Below are 23,122 nucleotides of genomic sequence, written 5' to 3'. Positions count from 1 at the left end.
GGCCTCTCCCGTTGCGGAGCACAGGCTCCAGACGCGCAGGCTCAGCGGCCATGGCTCATGGGCCCAGCCGCTCCGCTGCATGTGGGATTCCCCGGACCGGGGCATGAACCGGTGTCCCCTGCATCGGCAGGTGGACTCTCAATCACTGATCCACCAGGGAAGCCCCTTTTTTTTTTTTTTTAATTTTTAATTTTTAAAAATTTTTTGGCTGTACAGCGAGGCATGTGGGATCTTTAGTTCCCTGACTGGGGATCGAACCCACGCTCCCTGCAGTGGAAGCACAGAGTCTTAACCACTGGACCACCAGGGGAAGTCCCCAGATTTCCTTAGTTTTTACCTAATGTCCTTTTTCTGTTCCAGGATCTCATCTGGGATATACATTAAGTTGTTGTGTCTCCTTAGGCTTCTCTTGTCTGTGACAATTTCTCACACTTATTTTTGGGGACCTTGACAGTTTTGAGGAGTACTTGTTAGCTGTATGTAGAATGTCCCTCAATTGGGATTTGTCTAATATTTTTCTAATGATTTATACTAGTGTTATGGATTTGGGGGAGAAAGAACACAGAGGTAAAGTGCCATGTCGTATCAAGGAATACATGCTATCAGTGTGACTTCTTGTTTAGCTGTGATTATCTGGCTAGGTTTCTCCAAAAAATTACTCCCTCCCCTCCCTGCCACAGTGTGTACTCTTTGGAAGAAAATCGCTAGGCATACCCACGTCCACTTAAGGAGTGGAGAGTTATAGTCCACCTCCTTGAGGGTGGCGTATATACATAAATTATTTGTAATTCTGCCTGGGAGTTTGGTCTTTTCTCATCCATTTATTTATTTATTCAGTCACTTATTTATATCAATATGGACTCATGGGTATTTTTGTTATAATCCAGTACTTTATTTTGTTCTAATTTTTTTTTTTTTTTTTTTTTTTTGCGGTACGCGGGCCTCTCACTGTTGTGGCCTCTGCCGTTGCGGAGCACAGGCTCCGGACGCGCAGGCTCAGCGGCCATGGCTCACGGGCCCAGCCGCTCCGCGGCATGTGGGATATTCCCGGACCGGGGCACGAACCCGCGTCCCCGGCATCGGCAGGCGGACTCTCAACCACTGCGCCACCAGGGAAGCCCGGTTCTAAGTTTTTGATTTTTACTATTGAGAGCTCTTTCAGTTGGACGGGAGTGTCCTTCTGACATACCCCCTTTATTGTGTGTGGTGTTTTTTGTCGTTGTTTAGCACTTCCTTGCTTTCTGGCACTGTAAGATACTCCCAAGCTCATACTGTGAATCCCCTCCCCCAGCCCTAGATTCAGCCATTTCTCCAAGGGGCCCTGGTTTCTTTTATTGGAGAATGGTATTAGAAATCAAGATCTGGGTGCTAGGTGTGCACATTGCTACTGGAGGGTTATTCCTTCCACATCTTCTCAGCTGACAAAGCAAGGAAATACATCTGTATACTAACATATATTCCATATACTTACAGAAATATCTAAGTATTTCTTATTTCTACATATCTTCATTTGTATCTGTATTAAGCTGGACATGAATTACTGATATCTCCAACTCTAATCCAGTACCTCATTGATCATTCTAGTCTCTTCCTTTTTTATCTATAATCTCCCTCTCCCAACAGTGAGAAACTTGGCTCTCACCATTTGCCATCCATTTACTCATTAGTTCCAGTATACGTGTAGTGTAGTGGTTTCAGGATTGTTAACCTGTACCCTTTAACAACTTTACAACTAGAAAACTTTAACAAGTAGAACACAGTGGTTATATGCAGTTCCTTTTGCTTTTTATCTTCTCATTTCACTTATTTCCATAGTTAACTTAGGTTAGCACCCTTCCTCTCCACCTGCCCTATTTTTTAATTGACTACTTATATTGTTCCCATTGTCCTCAACCCTTCAAATCAAAAGGCTAATAGTCTTAAACAAGTTCATTTTCTCGAGACACATTTTTTAGGCTCTTGCAGTCAAACATAATTTAATTAACTCACTATAGATAAACGACTTTTCTCCTTATGCTAACAGATACAACACTCAGAAACTTACTTTGGTTGTAGCCTTATTTTTGTTTATTTTGTTTTTATGAAGGTTTTCTGTTGTGATAAGATACTCTGTTTTAAATTTTTAAAAAATTTCCAGCAGTTGGTTTCCTGTGAGTTGGGAATATTGTGTGAGTGCTTAGTTTGGTAATGTCGACACGTACTGTGTTCTTGGCACAGCTATGGTGTCATTTCATAGTAAACACAATGTGTTGCCATCTAATTGGATTAAAAAAAAGCACCCACGCTCCATGTGTGATATGACAGAATACATGGTACTTGAAATGCTTTTTATTTATATTTATTTATTTATTTTTTAAATTTATTTATTTATTTATTTATGGCTGTTTTGGGTCTTAGTTGTTGCACGTGGGCTTTCTCTAGTTGCAGCAGGCGGGGGCTACTCTGTTGCGGCGCGTGGGCTTCTCATTGCAGTGGCTTCTCGTTGTGGAGCACGGGCTTCAGTAGTTGTGGCTCACGGGCTCAGTAGTTGTGGCTCGCGGGCTCTAGAGCGCAGGCTCAGTAGTTGTGGCACACAGGCTTAGTTGCTCTGCGGCATGTGAGATCTTCGTGGACCAGGGCTCAAACCCGTTTCCCCCGCATTGGCAGGCGGATTCTTAACCACTGTGCCACCAGGGAAGTCCCTGAAATGCTTTTTAGTTACAATTGCTTCACCACAATTTGTAGCAGCGCAAAGTGGTGAGACCACTGCTTTTAGTCACTTTTGCAACTACTCTGCTGTTGTAGTGTGAAAGCAGTTATCTATAAACAAATGAACCTGGCTGTGTTCCAGTAAAACTTCATGGATACTGAAATTGGAATTTCATAGAATTTTCACACGTCATGAAATACTTTTTTTTTTTTTTATTTTTTTGCGGTACGTGGGCCTCTCACTACTGTGGCCTCTCCTGTTGCGGAGCACAGGCTCCGGACGCGCAGGCTCAGTGGCCATGGCTCACCGGCCCAGCCGTTCCGTGGCATGTGGAATCCTCCCGGACCGGGGCACGAACCCATGTCCCCTGCATCGGCAGGCGGACTCTCAACCACTGCGCCACCAGGGAAGCCCATGAAATACTTTTGATATTTTTCTACCATTAAAAAAAAAATGTAGAAATTTGGGAATTCCCTGATGGTCCGGTGGTTAGGACTCCTCACTTCCACTGCAGGGGCGCCTGGGTTTGATCCCTGGTCGGGGAACTGAGATCCTGCAAACTGAGCGGGCAGCCAAAAAAAAAAAAAAAAAAGAAGATAGGAACAGTAGAAACTATTCTTAACTCATAGGTGGTACAAAAACAGGTTGGGCTGTGTGACATCATTTGCTCACCCCCCCAAGCGAAGAAGGCCCTGTATACTGGACACGTTTGGAAGTATCTGTCTTTCTCTCCAAAACCATTCATAGTAATTTCACCAGTCTTAGATTCAGTATTGGTCCCTGGTTCATACCAGGGAAGCTGCTTGGAGCAAGACATTGCACAGTTTTCTGTGGTAAAACACTAAAGGTTTATTTGCCTAGCTGTAATAATCTTATCAATTCCTAGTATTTTTTTCAATGGGGAGTGGATAAGATTAAATTTTGTCATTGGCTACTTTGGGTTAACTTGAATAGAAGACACAGTCCTCTTTTGTTCCTATTTATTTATTCATTCATTTTTGGCTGCGTTGGGTCTTTGTTGCTGCCTGCGGGCTTTTCTCTAGTTGTGGGGCTTGTTGCAGTGCGAGGACTTCTCATTGCGGTGGCTTCTCTTGTTGCGGAGCACGGGCTCTAGGCATGCGGGCTTCAGTAGTTGTGGCTCACGGGCTCTAGAGCACAGGCTCAGTAGTTGGGGCGTGTGGGCTTTGTTGCTCCGCAGCATGTGGGATCTTCCAGACCAGGGCTCGAACCCATGTACCCTGCATTGGAAGGCGGATTCCTAACCACTGTGCCACCAGGGAAGCCCTTTTGTTCACTTTTATTCAACTTGATTTTGAAAGTAGACACATTAGTCCTTAAGTATTGTAGAAGCATCATGTGCCTTGTGGTCTTTTTCTTTTTTTGGCTGTGCAGTGCGGCATGCGGGATCTTAGTTCCCCGACCAGGGATTGAACCTGCATCCCCTGCATTGAAAGGCGGATTCTTAACAGCTGGACCTCCAGGGAAGTCCCTGCATGGTGGTTTAAAGGATTAGCTTTAACCTCAGGTTCATAGGAGCAGACAAGGTCATCTTTGTGCTTCCTTATCTTATGTATTTCTCAATACAAGATTATCAGGGGTGCTTGAGGTGAGATAAAAAACATTTCAAATCTTTAACTGTAGAAAGTAAAAATGCTTTAACTGTAGGAAGTAAAAACTTAGAATGTTAGTGCTCACTCTTTGGATTTAGGAACTATGTTGTTACGTAAGGTATAGTGTATGGAACGTGGGGGCATTCTGAGCTGCACTCTAGTCTAAGCCACTGCCGTCCTTTTCCTGGATAGTTGTAGGCAATATCTAACAATTTCTTCTGCTCTTGCCCTGTTAAGGTCTGTTCTACACTCAGCAGCCAAGATCCTTTTAGAACGTGATTCTGGTCCTTACTCCTCTGCTCAAAACAGTGCTGTGGCTGCCTACATAACCTGTAGGAAAGCCAAAGCCTTTATGATGGCTTGCAAGGCCCTTTCCATTCACCCATGTCTCTGACCTGATCTTCCAGCTGTTCCCTGGAAACTGTTGGCATTGCAGCCACTCTGTTTTTCTGTCTTCCTTAGATACACCAGGCATGTTCCCTCTGCGGGGTCTTTGCACTTGCTCTTTCCTCTATTTGGTCCCTTTTGCCTTCAGATAAAGTACAGCATACTGTTTCTGTTAATCTTTGCCTTCTCTGACCACAGTACATAAAAGAGTAACTCTTATTCCTCATGTGCTCCCATCTGCCCCTTAGAATGTAAGCTCCAGGAATGAAGAGATATTTTAAAAATTTATTTATTTTTGCCTGCGTTGGGTCTTCGTTGCTGTGCGCCAGCTTTCTCTAGTTGCGGTGAGCGGGGGCTGCTCTTCGTTGTGGTGCGCTGGCTTCTCATTGAGGTGGCTTCTCTTCTCTCGTTGTAGAGCACAGTCTCTGGGCGTGTGGGCTTCAGTAGTTGTGGCACGCACGCTCAGTAGGTGTGGCTTGCGGGCTTAGTTGTTCCAAGGCATGTGGGATCTTCCCGGGCCAGGGATGAAACCCATATCTCCTGCATTGGCAGGCAGATTCTTAACCACTGGGCCACCAGGGAAGTCCCTGAGGAGATTTTTAATTGCTGAATCTCTGTTGCCTAAAATAGTGCCTGGCAATGTAGTAGGTACTTAATAAATTTTTTGTTGAAGTAAGTGGACAGTTAAAATGGAAATTGTGTAGAAGGGAAAAAGATATATTGTCGGTAGTGCTGTGGTGTCCTTGCTAATATACTCTGACGAAAGGCAGGTCGGGAGAATGAGGCTGAAAAGCACGCCTATCACTGTCCCGATGACTCAAGCAGGACAAGTTTGGGGGTGCATAAAAATTGGTGGCAGGCGACTTAGGGCTTCAGGTGTCTCCTTGCTGTCATAGAATAACTAAGGGCCAGAGCCTCAGATTTGCTTCTCCACCCATTGCAACAATGGAAAATTGAAGATTTGTTGTGATGAGAAAATTCTTGCCAGTGTCGAAGAGGTTAATTAATAGGGAAGAAACATGATGGGGTAGAAAAAGGAAGATTTTGTGTGTGTGTGTGTGTGTGTGTTAACTGGCTAGAATTTTAAAGGTGGATGTATTGGAATAGTTCTTTAATCAGTGCATTGTAGAGTAAGCGGTTCCCAGTTTTGTAGCAGTCATCGGAGGTTCCCTCAAGCTGACCGATGTCATGAGCCCCTGTGCCTCTGCAGTTAGAAACAGGGAAAGTTTTGGTTGATGAATTCCCAGAATGACTTGCAAGAATATATGCAAAAGTATTGTGAAAGAATGAGTTTTTGTAAGTGCTGTATTTTTGCTATTTATCAACTAAGCGAATACATACCAACATTGTCATTAATTTGCCAAATGGTCTGACTCAATAGTAATTTCATCTGGATAAGTCTTAGTTTTAACAGTAGGTTTTTGTTGCCTCTTTGTAATGTTAATTACCTGATAACCTTTGGTATAGGTCAAGAGTTTATTGCTTGTGTATTCAGTTTATTCAGTGGACACATATCAGTGTATATAGAGTTTGCAGCCTTGTGAGGTAAGTTGACATATTAACAGACATAATGATATGCGTGTCAGGAGAACCATGTCTAGGGTAACAGAGAAGCAATACCTAACCCAGCCTGGGTGAGCCAGGGACAGCTTGCTGGGGAAGGAGACCCTCGTAAGAATGAGTAGGAGTTTGCTGAGAGGGGAGTTGAGGGCTCCCCACTACTGAGAGACTATAGCTTAAGGAAATGCATTCTCTTCTCTCCTGGCTAAATAGGCAAGGATTCAGCTATGTGCAAACCACAGGTTCAGAGAAAGCTAAGGTGGGTATCCTTGACTGAGTCAATGAATAAGTGAAAAAAGAGAAGATTAATGTCAAGACCGCGTCTTCAGATTATGTAATTTTTAGGTGCCTTCCTACTTTATAGTATTATGAATGAACGAAAAAACTTTAATCTAGGAGTGAGGACGTTAATTACATACTGAGCTTGATGATCTTGGAACTTTGTTTTCCTGTTTGTTTGGGATAATACTACATTGCTTTGCTATATGGCCATGTTAGTAGTATTTGGATCTGGGAATATTTAAACAACTGGATCTGAAGGGTTTTTTTGTGCTTTGAGGGATGAGTGTGGGGAGTTACTTTAACTTGAAATGTATTTGTTAAATTTAGTTCAGCATACTTGAAAGTTTTTTGTTTCAAGCATCTAATTCTTCTGAAGTTATTCTCCAGGTTGAATTATGGAGTTTGCAAACTAAACTTGTATAATGCAAACCATAGCACCTGAAATATTGCCAGTGAAAGTATCAGGTTACAAGAGGAAGGTTTTAGCTTTCCATACTTTCCAACCTTACTATAGGAGGTTGGGTGGATGAAAATGAGTATGAGAGACCCTCAGGCCAGTATACTTTGGGAGAGAATCCTGTGTCCACTTGGAGTTAATTTGAGGGCTAGAGGAGAGTTTCTGCTTATAGATTCCAAGCATCTGTATTTCAAGATGCAGTCTGCAAGGTTTGGGTAGCTATTTTATCACTGCTTATTTCTTCTCATTCCAGAGTTGTATCCTGACTTTGTAAATTGGAGAAGCAAGCGCGGCACTGCCAGTATTCTTTGAGGTAGTGTCTGTTTGGGGTCTGGTGCAAGTCGAATCATTGTTCAAATAAGGTAAATGCATGGTGGTAAAAGGAACTAATAATAACTTCATTGGCTTACAGAGCCAGTCTTATGTTGTTTATCCAGAAAATTCCTTAATAGAAGTTCTGGGTTCTTATTAAGCAATATTTATCTTTCAGTTTAAAAAACTGAAATAGGCTGATAAAGTAGCCGCTCTCCTCTCTGATTCCATCCCAAGTTGTAGAATCAGCAGTTACTTTCTTATTTTAACTAACTTTTGAGTTTTTAAATAACACATGTTTATTCACTTGGACATACTGAAAAAGATCAGCCATAAACTTGACACATATACAGTCACTGTTAATAGTTCAGTGAACAGTCCCTTGTCATGCATATGTTACTCTGATATGTGTGTATATAATCAAAATTGGAGTTGTGTTTTTTGTCACTTGGTTCTTGTTAACAAGAAAAGTTTTCTCTGTTTGCATTTTTAAATGACTCATGGCATTTCATCATTGGATGTACCATATAATTTATCTAACTAGTTCCTTTTTGGTAAACATTTAGGCTTTTCTCTCATTTTTCCATGTGTTAGGTAACTGTGTGATGGACATGAATAAATTTATGCATACAGTTGATTTCCCCCCATAGTACAGTTTCTTCTCAAATTTTAAAAAACATTCTATATATTTATTTAAACCTTTTTTGTTTTACTTTTTATTAATACATGTACAAAAACCCTATACGTAGTCATGTCAGACCATCAGCTCCACAGGGCTTTTTATGAAAAACAGTCCCTCCCGCCCCTTTTTCAGTCCCTAGAAGCAATCATTTCCAACTCTTTACTGTTTCTTTTGGTATTACCTCTAAAATAATAAGCTTATTTTGCTACTTATAGATTTTTCAGTTTTGGGTATTATCTATTAACTTTCTACTTTGGATAGTGGTAGAATTCTCTGACCACCTCACATGTCCATATTTATTGTCACTCTGGTTGTAATTGAATTTTGGTTAGAGCAGTATTCACTGTTAACAGTATTAAGGTTATGTATAGCTTGTTTACAGACAAATGTCGTATGGTATGGTTAATTTTTTTTTTTCTGTACAACTTTTTGTTTTCTCTGTTGTTAATAATTATCTTTTTCTGGTCTGTTTTGTTTAGTTTCTATGTTCTTATCAGTAATTTCTTTCTAAACTCTACCCAGAAGTGTAAATTCTTCCTCAATACTTTAAGCATTTTGGTTATATTATAAATTTTATCTTAGAGATATATATATATATTTTTAAATATTTATTTATTTATTTGCACCTCGTCTTGTGGCAGGCGGGCTCCATAGTTGCGGCTTGAGGGCTCCTTTTAGTTGTGGCTCACCAGCTCCTTAGTTGTGGCATGCGAACACTTAGTAGCGGCATGCATGTGGGATCTAGTTCCCCGACTAGGGATTGAACCCAGGCCCCTTGCATTGGGAGCGCAGGGTCCTAACCACTGCACCACCAGGGAAGTCCCCTTAGAGATATTTTCTAATCTGCTTCATTCTGAACATGTGCTCTAGGCAGCTGGGATGTTGTTATCACAGCATCATCATCCTGAAGATTTTTCCTACATTTTTTTGGTTTTGTTAATGGTAAGAAGAAGGAATCTAACATTTTGTATTAAGTCATTAATCAGTTGTCCCAACTATTCACTAATAGTGTTTTTATTATTGTTGCCTTATTTCATCTTTAAATACTTAGTGATAACAAGCGTTTCTTCTCTCTCCAGACTCAGCAAGCAAAATATAATTGATATTTCCATACTTCTTATTTTTCACCATGTGGAACTATGACAGTTCTTCAAGAGACTTAAGTATTGGAAACTAGAAAACAAAGACTAGAAGGACATGTACATAGGAAGCCAGTTGCATAATTTAAAAAATAAGTATACTGGATTTTCCCCTCTAAGATCGTTTGTCTTTTAAAGCTGCTTTTGATTTTTTTGATTAATTCAGTCAGTAGACGCTTGAGTGCTTGTTACTGTGCCTGTTCTCTGTTGCTAGGGATAACCGGCAATGAGCAAGACAAACAGGACCCCCATTCTTTTTTTTTTTTTTTTCTTTTTTTGCTGTACGCTGTTGTGGCCTCTCCCGTTGCGGAGCACAGGCTCTGGACGCACAGGCCCAGCGGCCATGGCTCACAGGCCCAGCCGCTCCGCGGCATGTGGGATCCTCCCGGACCGGGGCACGAACCCGTGTCCCCTGCATCGGCAGGCGGACTCTCAACGACTGCGCCACCAGGGAAGCCCCAGGACCCCCATTCTTGAGGAGCTTACATTCTAGTTTGGGAAGGCAAATACGATAGTTTCATATTTCCTAAGTGTAGGAAAGAAGTTTGACTACAAGATAACAGGGAGGTGTCATTAGGTAGAATGCCAAGGAATAATACCTTTTCGAGTTAGGTGACAAGCTGAGATCTGAAGGATGAGAAAGGAGCCAACCATGCTTTAGACTGCAGAAGGGTGTTTGTTCATGTAGTGAGAACTGCAGGTATAAAGGTGCTGAGACTATAAATGCTTGTAAGTGTTCAAGGAACAGAAAGAAGGCCTTTGTGACTCCGGTAGAGTGATTGATTCGGGAGAGAGTGGTTTGAGATGATGTTGGAAGAGTAGGCAGGATTCAGATCATTTAGAATGTTGAAGTTATGGCAAGCTGGAGCTTTCATATATAAATCTGATGAATTCAGTTTTGTTCCTTTAAAAACAAACAAACAAACAAATACAAGATGTTACAGAAAAGAATCAGACCTATTTGTCTATGTAGTTAATATTGCTGTTCCTTATGAGCCAGAGAGGGGAGTTGCACTGATCATATGTATCTGAACTGAGTTCTGGTTCAGTGTCTGGATCTATCTGCGCTTGGGGTAGTTGAGTGGTCTCTAAATTTAGATAGCTTTGAATAGTGCCTTAATGAATTCGTTTTAGATTTAGAAGCAAAAGGTTGGGTTCTTGATTTCTTTTGTAGACTCAGGTGACTGGTAAGGTCCAGAATGATAGCAGATCTTGAAATTATTTTTGGTTTCTTATGTAGAGTTGTGTGCATATTTAAGACATCTCTTTTTTTTCCCCTTATCTGGTAAAGTGTAGATATAAATGGAAAGACATCAGGTGGTTATCTCAACAGGAAAGTCTTAGTGGATGAAGACTAGAAACTGCAAAAATAAATGATGAATTTAAAAGTGACTAATATTGGATAAGGTTCAGAACTTGAGCATTTGAAAAGACATAATCATTGTTGTCCTTTAGGACAGTGCTATCCAAGAGAAGTCCAGTGTGAGTCACATGTAATTTCAAATTTCCTAGCATCCACATTAAGAAATAAAAAGAAGCAGATGAAATTTATTTTAATGTAATTTAATATATCCAACACGTTCTTATTTCAACATGTAATTAATATTAAAAGTCCTTAATGAAGTATTTTACATTCTGAGTTTTGTACTAAGTCTTTGAAATCCTGTATTTTATACCTACAGCTCATCCCAGTTCAGGCCAGCCACATTTCAGGTGCATGGTAGCTACATGTGTATGGGACACTGCAGCTCTTAGGGTTCATACTTCTGAAGGAATGGATAAATAGATATGATCTAGTTATTGAAAGTTATTGAAAACCCTGCCATGTTGTGAACATCATTCAAAGCAGTGATAGTTTAACAAATAAGGAAATAAATTTAAAAACATATATTTTTCCCTCTTCTAAACCTCTGTGTGATAGACTTGTTTGGGGAAGCTCATTTTATCCCCAAAAGGCTAACGTCTATAAAAGATGTCAAACAACTTATCTCCTAAGAGAGTTGTAAACAGACTTTATGTAGAACAAGCTTTATGTACAACTCCGTGTAAGCAGTGGCTTTCTGTGTGTCGATGGTGGGATGAAGAGAGAACACAGTCCTAGTCCTTGGAATCTGTAAAGAATGTCCGTAAACCAGTGGATCGGAATTCCTGTTCTGGTTTCCTGAATAAGAATCTTGATAGATGGACTTTTTAAAAAGCTCTGTAGGTGACTGCAATATATACCACTGGTTCAGCCCAAGGTCTTAGTAATAATAACTTAATTAAAATAGTTGTGTGATGATTGGCTGTTAAACTTAGTTTTTAAAAAGGTTTATCATAATGAGAGCTGGAAGGAAGCCATAGGTGATTAGTTAACATAGCCTGTAGTATCTTTATTAAGTCAGGAAAGCTGAGAGTTCCTCTAAAAAATGGGAAGGATATATTCCCCAATGGTAACACATTTAAAACAGTAACTAAAATTGCTGTCAGCCTACCCTAGGGATATAGGAGAGGAGCCTCTGGGGTGAATCGAAGATTATTTAAGTTGCTGTCTGTGCTGTTCATTCTATTTCTCTAATGATGAAAGGTTAATTGCATAGATGATCCTGAGCCTAATAGACACCCATTGAGCAAATTCTCAGGAGAAGATGCCACAAGTTGCCTACATTGGGAATATTAGATGAGTAAGTTCTAAATGAAAGGCCCCTCAGTTTGCTGTTGATTTTTCCCTGCTACCATCCAGCAGCAAAGGGATTTATTCTACAAAGGTCAGGACCCTAGAATTTGACCTTTTTTTGCTTTTCTGCACCTCTTCAGTGCAACACATGCCAGTTTAGCTAATAAAGTTATAAAACACATTATTGTTCTGTGTAGGAAGCTATCTGATTGCTTACTAATAGCAGGAAAATAGAATCAGTGGTGAAATCTGTTTGCTCTCAGAGAAGTTCCTAAATATCTCCCTCTCACCACTCTAGGGTTGTAGCTAAACATAGCTTAAGGTGTGAAGTCACATGTTGAATGGCAGGCAGTTTACGTACACTTTTTAATTCCTGTGGCAGTCTTATGAGGTGTAGGTCATGTTTGGAAGATTGAGAGAGTAAGTATCTTGTCCAGCTAATGGGTGGAGGAGCCAAGATTTGAACCCAGTTATTTTTTTGGTGCCAAGCCACTACTCACTGCAGAACCTAGCCCAGTATTATAAAGTGACTCTCTAAGGTTCTCTTCCTTTGGGACAGGGCATTTCAGAATGATAATTTGCTTCAGCATATTCCCTCACTTACACACCCACTTTTATATGCCCATCTTGAAATAACATTATATTATGGAAAACACTAAATGAAACCTGGATTCTAGTCCTAGCTGTTTGCTTACTGTGTATTGGGATTATGGATTCTCTTTCCGCTGAGCAGGGATTTCCCAATTATCTATCTACTTTGGTCTTCTCATAATTGTGAGATGTGGGCACCATTACCTTGTCTTTTTTTTTTGTTTAATAAACTTTTTGTTTGAGAATAAGATTTACAGAAAATTGCAAGGATTGTACAGAATTCCTGTATTAGTTTGCTAGGGCTGCCATAACAAAGTATGACAAACTGGGCGGCTTAAGCAACAGCAGTTTATCACCCCACAGATCTGAAGGCTAGAAGTACAAAAATCAAGAGGTTGGCAGGGGCTTCCCTGGTGGCACAGTGGTTAAGAATCTGCCTGCCAATGCAGGGGACACGGGTTCGAGCCCTGGTCTGGGAAGATCCCACATGTCGCAGAGCAACTAAGTCCGTGTGCCACAACTGCCAAGCCTGTGCTGTAGAGCTTGCGAGCCACAACTACTGAGCCCATGTGCCACAACTACTGAAGCCCGTGCGCCTAGAACCCGTGCTCTGCAACAAGAGAAGCCACTGCAGTGAGAAACCCGTGCATTGCAACTAAGAGTAGCCCCCGCTCGCCACAACTAGAGGAAGCGCGCGCACAGCAACGAAGACCTAATGCAACCAAAAAAAAAAATTTATATATATAAAAAAAAAGAGGTTGGCAGGATTGGTTCCTTCTGAGACCTGTGAGGGAAGGGTCTCTTCCAAGGTCTCGCTCGTCGGCTTGTATTAGATGGCTGTCTTCTATTTCTCTTCATATCGTCTTCTCGCCACATATCTCTGTGTCCAGATTTCCCCTTTTATAAGGATACCAGTCATATCTGTAAAGACCCTGTCTCCAAATGAGGTCACTTTCTGAGGTGCTTGGTGTTAGGACTTCAGTATATACATTTTAGGGTTAGGGAGACACAGTTTAACCTGTAACAGTCCCTATATTCCCTATGCCCAATTTCTTCTATTATTAACATCTTACATTAGAATGGTACATTTGTCACAATTAATGAACCAGTATTGATACACTATTATTAACTAAAGTGTAAGCCCTGTTTTTTTTTTTTTTGTAAGCCCTATTTTTAACACATAAAACTTCAATTCAGGGGGGGAATATGACTTGGAAAAGATTTCAAAATTAGTGACCTCCTTTCTGACTTTAGTACAAGCAAAAGAAAACTTCCCAAGTCACATTATGAGCCTGAAAAGATATTTTCTACCTATAATTACAACAGGATTTTCTTGTTTTCTGCATCCAGCAGAGTACTTAGCATGGAGTAAGTATTCATTAAAATCTGATAGAATGAACAGAAACATGCTCTCGGTACTTGTTGGGCCATGATATTTTTTGCGAGAGTATACTCAACAATAATCTTACCAAAGTAAAGTACAGAGATTGTGAAACCTGCTTTAATGAGAAAGCAAAACTATTTAAAAAATTGTGAAATGATTGTGTATTTACCTTTCCAGTAACCAGCGCTTGGTGCGAAGTCCTATTTATGTTTATGAAGCCCAGTCTACTAAGCTGAAACTTTTGTTTGTTTGTTTGTTTGTCTGTGCCAGGTCTTCGTTGCGGCACACGGGATCTTTCTTTTTTTAGTTGTGGCATGTGAACTTTTAGTTGCGGCATGTGGGATCTAGTTCCCTAACTAGGGATTGAACCCAGGCCCCCTGCGTTGGGAGTGTGGAGTCTTAGCCACTGGACAACCAGGGAAGTCCCCTGAAACTTTAGAAGTTAAGTTGTATGTTCGGTATTAACCACCTTTAACAAATGAATAAACTGAAATCTACAAAGACTGTTACTTCCTTAAAGTCCCCCAGAATGCCTTTCTTATTCCAAGTCACTTCCTTTTGCTATTAGATAAACCATATATTTAAAACACGGTGCAGGCAGATGAAGTTGAGTTTACCACCTTCTAGGAGGTATACTTATAATAGAAGAGATAGGTGTGTAAATTTGCTTGCATATATTTTCTTTTACTAGCTTTTTTCAGACTGGTGGCTTGAGACCTAAGTTTATTACTTGTGTGTATTTTTCAGAATTTTCCAGCATTGATTGATTAAATTATGTTGCTTTCTGTGACTATTACATAATATCCCAGCTATCTTAAGATTTTCATATGTTTTTATTTCTGATTGGGGGAGAAACAGCAGTTTGATGGAAAGAATGAATAAAGGGGTTTCCCAGCAAAGGTTTGTCATTTTGATCTTAAATTATTCAATCTTTTCTCTGGTGTTTTTTACAAAAAACAAAACACAAAGAGAAACATTTATGAAACTCTTGTTCCTTTGTGGAAATCAGGCCTGAAATAATTAGTGGCATGCTGTATTCTGTGCCATATGGAAAATAGCTATCTCACTGAATTTTTCCTGCCTTTCCAAGTTACTGAGAAGTAGTGGTCCTGTTCCTTTAAAAAATGAAAGATGGAAGGGGTGGAGTTTGCCATGTCTTTGGGACAGAGAAACTATTCAGTCTCTGAAGAGCCGGAAGGAAATGTGACCTCTTGCTGGCTGTGTGATGGAAAGAAGCTAGCGGCAGTGTCCCTCAGCCTGATGGAGTCTGTTGCAGAGCCCTGACTTGCTCTGGAAACTCTTTTTTCCCAAGTGAGGTTGGTGCTGCCTGAATTTGGTGTAGGTGAACTGCCCCCATGCAAGTGATAGTTTAAGTACAGTCAGCAGGTAAGTAATCAAGTCCCTGGTCAGCTATTTTCAGGCAGATGCACTGGTTTTTATAAAGTGGTAGAATATGTTATGAATCTTAAATGATTTCTTCTACAGTAAATTTCAGAATTGATAGGATGGAAGTGGAGGGATGATTCTTTTTTAAAAGCAAAAAAATTTTTTTTAAAAATAAATTTATTTTTGGCTGTGTCAGGTCTTCATTGCTGTGCACGGGCTTTCTTTAGTTGTGGCGAGCAGAGGCTACTCTTCATTGTGCGCAGGCTTCTCATTGCTGTGGCTTCTCTTGTTGTGGAGCACGGGCTCTAGGCACGCGGGCTTCGGCAGTTGTGGCACGCAGGCTCAGTAGTTGTGGTTTGCGGGCTCTAGAGCGCAGGCTTAGTAGTTGTGGTGCACTTAGTTGCTCCGGCATGTGGGATCTTCCCCAGACCAGGGCTTGAACCCGTGTCCCCTGCATTGGCAGGCAGATTGTTAACCACTGCGCCACCAGGGAAGCCCTAAAAGCAAAAAGTTTAACCCTCGGGCTTCCCTGGTGGCGCAGTGGTTGAGAGTCCGCCTGCCGATGCAGGGGACATGGGTTCGTGCCCCGGTCTGGGAAGATCCCACATGCCGCGGAGCGGCTAGGCCCGTGAGCCATGGCTGCTGAGTCTGCGCGTCCGGAGCCTGTGCTCCGTAATGGGAGAGGCCCACGTACCGCAAAAAAAAAAAAAAAAAGTTTAACCCTCACCACTTAATTCCATTTTTAGGACATGGCTGAAGTAAGGATGAGGAATCTCCTTCTGTTTGTGTAAACGCTTTAAGTTTTTTTTGCCATTGGTAGAGCTGTTCCAAATCCTCATTTTATTGACGAAAAATAGGCACAGAGAGGTTAAAAACACCTTCAAATAAGGGGTTTTGCGTTTATTAGGAGCATAAGTTTAGTTTTGGTAAATTTCTCTCATTTAAGGTGCCCATTATTTATTTACTTATTTTTAGCTTTTCATTGCTCACCAGTGGCAATGAAGAAGATCACTTCTGCCCTGATCAGAGGTCCTGATAGGAGAGGGAAGAAAGCAGTTTGCAACAGCCAAACAGGAGGCTAGAATGACATCTGTTATTTATTAGTTGATGACTGGTGCTTGGGCTCTAAAGGAGGGAAGTCAAGAAGACTCTCTCTGAGGTAGGATGGGCACCCTGCTGGTTAGACAGGAGCCCACAGTCCCCACGCCCACCCACAGAATACAGGTATCTGGTGGCTTTTGGAAAAGAACTCTGTCAGAACAGGTCTGTTTCGCATTTGGGAGCCCAAAGCATCCAACATAAGTAGCAATACTGTTAGAAAGGAATTACTTATTTTCCTCAAGTTTGAAGTGATGGCAAAGAGTCCTCATTTTTTCCTGTTTTTGCTGTGCAGTTTATTACGAATTTTCTAAGAGACAAATAACACAGTGCTCCTGTTTGCTGTCCAGAGAAATCAGGGCTGGCAAAGGAAGGACAGAGATTGACTTTTGGAGGACTTGGAATTGAACCTTTGTGGATAAGAGCTGGCTTATCCATCTGGCCAGTACTTCCCACACTGGCAGTATTCTTGACTTAGGGGGGAAAAGCTCTTTTATTATTATAAATTATCCATGTGTATTTTTATGTGAGGCTTGCCATTCCTTAATTGATGTACTTTTAAACTATTGGGTTGGCCAAAAAGTTCGTTCGGTTTTAAGTACAGTCTTCATTTTCACCACCAACTTTATCGAAGTTTATTCATTAACTGAACGAATTTTTTGGCCAACCCAATAAATGCTTCAGAGGTTACCCTCAGGGAAGCTTCTTAATACTCATTTAGAAAACACTTAGAAAAATTATCTGTGTCAATGGATAACTAACATGAGTTAGTTTTTTTTACGTAGTGAAAACAGTACACAAGAGTTGGGCCTTTTGTTGCTGTAGTTACTTGACACAAGAACCGAGGCCAAATACTGTTTCTCTGAGGGTGTGGGCTTTATTGGCTTCCCTTCACTCTCCAGTTTTTGAACACAGGGGTCCCTGTGCTGAATTGTTTCTGTGAAGTTTTTGGAGCTGGTTCCTCTGAATTCTTTCCAGCCTGACAACAACCAATAGGAAGAACAATTGAGAATTTGTTTTGTAAACATGTCCATTATTAGCATAAGTTAACTAAAATATATGCTGTCATTAATAAAAAGGTTATTTTCAGGGAAGTTGATAGTAAGGCTAGGATAAAAGCACACTGGTAAACAAATTCCAGTGTCAGATAATCCCCCAAATGCCAAGTAAACGGTTGAAGTGAGCTCTGAATTTTCACAGTGGCTTCCGGACTCCACAGAGGTAGAAGCTTTAGCTTTTTTTGCTTGCTAACCCCAGAATATAGTTTATGAATGTGTATTTTCTTCCCTCTCTTAATAATTTCTCAGTTGTTATGAAGTAGTCACACTTCTAAAAACAAGTTGCTGAAACAACACACAGTGGGAATGGTATTTTGGACTACTCATGTCCTGTAATTAGGAGGTAGTTTAAGATTGCACTTTGGAATTTACTTTAAATGTGTTTGAACTGAAATCAGTCATTGTTATTTGCTGATAAATGATTCTCCTTTTAGACTTATTTGCAGAGCACACATGGAGAAGCATGTAGAGGTGAGCCTTTTGGGTCCCCTCATTGCATGTCTGGATTTTTTTTTTTTTTTCCCCCACCGCTCAGCTTGCGGCATCTCAGTTCCCTGACCAGGGATTGAACCCAGTCCTCCGCAGTGAAAGTGCCAAATCCTCACTGCTAGACCACCAGGGAACTCCTGCACGTCTGGATTTTTTAATGGAAGGATTCTCTAATTTTTTTTTATGGAAAAGGTATGGGGAAATTGCTGCAGAGACTGGCTATATCCACCCAGACTTATTAGGATTTTGACCATGAATTGAGCCCACCTGCAAAGAGCTGATAATTTTTTAAGCTGGAAGACGGATGTACTTGGGTTCCTTACACTGTTCTTTTCTACTTTTGTCTATGTTTGAATCAATGCCTCCATAATAAAAACACTAAAAAAAAAATAGAGCCCAGCTGGCTATAAGGCTGGCCTTTCTTAACCTTCTTTAAAGTCATAAAAGAGGGGAAAAATTCCGTTGTAATAAAGTTTTCCTGAAATGGACTTTGAATAAAGTACAGTTTTATTTATTTAGGGTCTTGTGGAAATTACTAGGCTAGATTTTTAAAATATCTTAGAAGAAAGTAGGTAGATGTTTGATTCCCCATTAAAAGAATTAACACCATTAATGCTATGAATGTCAACAACTTTGTAAAAGACTGTTAGGGGGAAGTCACCTGTAAACTCACTAGCTGAAAATATTTATATGTAAAGTAAGAAGCACATGCTCTTATCCTGTCTGCCCCATTTCATGTCTTTCCCTTCTCCTTCCCCCTTCCTCTTCATGTCTTCCTTTCTGCTCCACAGAGGTAACCACTATTAATAGTTTGCTGCATGTGCTTATGTAGATATGTCTTTTTTTTTTTTTTTTTTTTTCGGTATGTGGACCTCTCACTGATGTGGCCTCTCCCGTTGTGGAGCACAAGCTCCGGACGCGCAGGCTCAGCGGCCATGGCTCACGGGCCCAGCCACTCCATGGCATGTGGGATCTTCCCGGACTGGGGCACGAACCCGTGTCCCCTGCAACGGCAGGCGGACTCTCAACCATTGTGCCACCAGGGAAGCCCAGATATGTTTTATATGTACATCTGTACCTACATATTACTCATTTTAAAAACAAGTTCTACCAAATTACATAGAATACAGTGTTCAAAGTTTAAGAATTTTAGTGCTAAACTCCAGAATAGCTGTGGTTTTATAACATAGGCAAGGGCAAAACTTTTATTATATCCTTAAGTTGTTTAAGCAATAAAATTGCCATTCTCCCCAAAGGACCTTCCTCTCCTTTAAGGAGGGTGCTCAGCGCACATGTGGGTATTTGCCTCTGTGAATTTTAAGACCTCAGCAATTAGTGTTATATTTATGGATTTACTTAATAGTTTAAGAGAGCTGCTTAATAGAGTAACTGTCAGGAAGGGGTCTCTGATTTGATTTCTTCAGGGATGTTGAGGGGCGGGGGTGAAGTCTTCGAAAAGTGTTTCCCTAGAGATACCTACAGCTGCTCTTGATTCTGTTTCCCTTTTCCTCCCTCTTTCGCTCAGGAGAGGATAATCTCCAGAGGAAAGCATAAAATAGTAAACGTGTTTAATATTTCACCTGAGTTCTGCTTTCCTGCCCCTAACTATCTAGAGGCACACAGAGCACACAGTCAGGCCCCTCCTTTGCCTGCAGCCCTTTATGAATGGTGAATTTCTTTCTTGGCTGATTTTTGGATCTGTCTCTTCTTCTTTTTTTTTTTTTTTTTTTTTTTTTTGCGGTACACGGGCCTGTCACTGCTGTGGCCTCTCCCATTGTGGAGCACAGGCTCCGGACATGCAGGCCCAGCGGCCATGGCTCACAGGCCCAGCCGCTCTGCGGCATATGGGATCTTCTCGGACCGGGGCACGAACCCATGTCCCCTGCATCGGCAGGCGGACTCTCAACCACTGCGCCACCAGGGAAGCCCTGTCTCTTCTTTATTTCAGTCATTTTGTTCACCAAGAATTTTCTGCTTCTTGCCTTCAGTGACTCTTGAGAGCAGGGCTGTCTTGACTGGACTTGCTGGCGGTGGAGTTTCACTCTAACCTGGCACTGCTAAATGAAGTGTGTCTCCCTAACATTGAGATGAGTTTGGCCTTCTCTGCCTTTGAGGAAAATGTACAAGGAATACGAATGAGCTCAACTTTTAGTTTAGCTGTAGTGATTAGGACTGTGATACGTACTTAATTTTATTCTTGGATTGTATTGTTAATATCTGGTGAACTAATCTTTTATTATTTCTGCTTGTGTGATGAAGAGAAAGTGTGAAAGAGCCTGTTCATTAGCACATACCAAGTGTCCATTCTGTGGCTAAGCACTGTGCATAAAATGGAGAAAAATCAGACGTGATCTCTTACCAGGCAATTTTGTCGCTTCCTGGGTTTGGTATCCTGAATTGTTAAATTTATTTGGTTAGCACTCTTGTGTTACCCAACAGTTACCAAATATAGTGCCATCTGATCTGGAAAAGTATGCTGTCCTCTTGGCAGAGCAGAGACAACAGTCCTGGGGCCTGGGCAAGGGACAGGGAGTGCAGGCCTACATGGGGTCAGTCCTCAGAGACTCTTCCTCTTCTATTAAGGTTATGTTAGGGATCCATAAACAGGGAAAAGACCAATTTTAAGACCTATTTTAAAAACAGGTGTTAAATGGTAGCTGTTGAAAATCAAATAATGTAATACAGTAGAATAAAGGACCAAAGCTACTTGATCATCTCAATAAATACAGTAAAAAAAAATCCAACATATTTTCATAATAAAAATATTAAACCAACTAGGAATAGAAGGGAACTTCTTCAGTCTGATATTAAACATCTGTGAAAAACCTACAGGTATCATTGTACTTAAAGGTGGAAGGAAGACTGAATGTTTTCACCCTAAGTTCAGGGACAAGAGAAGAATGTCCACTTCTGTCATTTCTATTCAGCATTGTACCAGATGTTCTAGCCAGGGCAGTTAGGCAAGAAAATGAAATAAAAGCCATCTAACTTGGCAAGGAAGAAGTAAAACTATCTTTTTGGCAGGTGATATGATCTTATGTAGAAAATCTTAAGGAATCCACTGAAAACTATTAGAACTATTAAATGAATTCAGTAATGTTACAGGATACAAGATGAATATACAAGAATGAATTGTATTTCTCTGGGACTTCCTCGTGGTGCAGTGGTTAAGAATCGCGTGCCAATGCAGGGGACACGGGCTCACTCCCTGGTCCGGGAAGATTCCCACATGCTGTGGAGCAACTAAGCCCGTGCACCACAACTACTGAGCCCATGTGCCACAACTACTGAAGCTTGTGTGCCCTGGAGCCTGTGTGCCACAACTACTGAACCCGAGTGCTACACCTACTGAAGCCTGTGCGCCTGGGCCCATGCTCTGCAACAAGAGAAGCTCCTGCTTGCCGCAACTAGAGAAAGCCTGCGTGCAGCAACAGAGACCCGACGCAGCCAAAAATAAATAAAATTATTTTAAAGAAAGAATGAACTGTATTTCTATACACCAGCAGTGAGCAATCAAAATGACATAGAAAAACAGTTCATTTCCAGTAGCATCAAAAAGAGCAAAATACTTAGGAATGAATTTAACAAAATGAGCACAAAATTTGTACTCTGAAAACTACAAAACACTGTGGAAAGACGTCCCATGTTCATGGGTTGGAAGACTTAATGTTAAGATGGCAGTTTTCTCCAAATTGATCTACAGATTCAACACAATTTTTGTCAAAATCCCAGCTGGCTTTTTTGCAGAAATTGATGTGCTGAATCTAAAATTCATATGAGGGACTTCCCTGGTGGCGCAGTGGTTAATACGAGTCCTCCTGCCAATGCAGGGGACATGGGTTCGAGCCCTGGTTCAGGAGGATCCCACATGCCGCGGAGCAACTAAGCCTGTGTGCCACAACTACTGAACCTGCGCTCTAGAGCCTGCAAGCCACAACTACTGAGCCCTTGTGCCACAGCTACTGAAGCCCGTGCGCCTAGAGCCCGTGCTGCGCAACAAGAGAAGCCACCGCAATGAGAAGCCCGCGCACCGCAACAAAGAGTAGCCCCTGCTCACCGCCACTAGAGAAGGCCCGCGTGCAGCAACGAAGACCCAGTGCAACCATAAATAAATAATTAATTAAAAAAAATAAAATTCATATGAAAATGTAGGGGACTCAGAATAGCCAAAATTGTCTTTGAGCAGGAGGAAGTTGAAAAACCTACACTTTCTGATTTCAGAATGTACTACAAGGCTACAGTAATCAAACTGTGGTTTTGGCATAAGCATAGACATACAGATCAATGGAATAAAATTGAGAATACAGAAATAAACCCTCACGTTTATGGTCAGTTGATTTTTTTTTTTTTGACCAAGATGCCAAGACATTTCAGTAGGATAAGACTAGTCTTTTCAACAGATGGTACTAGGACATCTGGATATCCACATGCAAAAGAATGGAGTTGGACCTTTACCTCGCACTATAACATAAAATTTAAATCAAAATGGATCATGGACCTAAATGCAAGAACTAAAACTATAAAATTCTTAGAAGAAAACCTAGGAATAAATCTTCGTGACCGTGGGCAAACCCTTCTTAGATATGACAGCAAAAGCACAAGGAACAAAAGAATAAGATAAATCAGACTTTATAAAAAAAACTAACAAAATCCCTTTTCTTTAAAGGTCAGAGTCAAGAAAATGGAAGAACAACCTACAAATTGGGAGAAACTTCTTGCAAAGTATATGTCTAATAAGGGATCTATATCCATAATTTAGAAAGCCTTACGACTCAAAAAGACAAATAATTCAACTTAAAAATGGACAAAGGATCTGAATTGATATTTCTCTAAGATACACAAATAGCCAATAAACATATGAAAAGATTGTCAACACGGTTAGTCATTAGGGAATTACAAATCAAAACCATAATGAGGGACTTCCTTGGTGGTCCAGTGGTTAAGACCCTGCGCTCCCAGTGCAGGGGGCCCAGGTTCCATCCCTGGTCAGGGAGCTAGATCCTGCATGCTGCAACTAACAGCCCTTGTGCCGCAACTAAGACCTGGCGCAGCCAAATAAATATTAAACAAAAAACCATAGGGCTTCCCTGGTGGCGCAGTGGTGGAGAGTCCGCCTGCCGATGCAGGGGACACGTTCCTGTCCCGGTCCGGGAAGATCCCACATGCCGCGGAGCGGCTGGGCCCGTGAGCCATGGCCGCTGAGCCTGCGCGTCAGGAGCCTGTGCTCCGCAACCGGAGAGGCCACAACAGTGAGAGGCCCGCGTACCACAAAAAAACAAAAAAAACACCATAATGAGATACCACTTCACACACACTAGGATGGCTATAATAAAAAAGACAAT

The 23,122-nt window shown here is 41.2% G+C and overlaps 1 protein-coding gene across 4 annotated transcripts in view; it reads left to right on the top strand.

Moving 5' to 3' along the window:
• THRAP3 (thyroid hormone receptor associated protein 3) overlaps positions 1–23,122 on the top strand; it is a 77,110-nt gene that overhangs the window by 23,467 nt on the left and 30,521 nt on the right. For 2 of the 4 annotated variants that reach the window (XM_004321454.4, XM_073791907.1), the window contains exon 2: positions 7,239–7,347. The exons of 1 other annotated variant lie outside the window; for it this stretch is intronic. The gene's annotated coding sequence lies outside the window, so the exon portion shown is untranslated. The remainder of the gene's footprint in view (positions 1–7,238; positions 7,348–23,122) is intronic. One more of the 4 variants, XM_019938122.3, reaches the window with a different exon arrangement.

Source organism: Tursiops truncatus, chromosome 1 (assembly GCF_011762595.2).
Source record: "Tursiops truncatus isolate mTurTru1 chromosome 1, mTurTru1.mat.Y, whole genome shotgun sequence".
Classification (NCBI taxonomy): domain Eukaryota; kingdom Metazoa; phylum Chordata; class Mammalia; order Artiodactyla; family Delphinidae; genus Tursiops; species Tursiops truncatus.
Note: the sequence above shows the minus strand (reverse complement) of the source record. Positions and strands in the feature narration are given on the sequence as shown.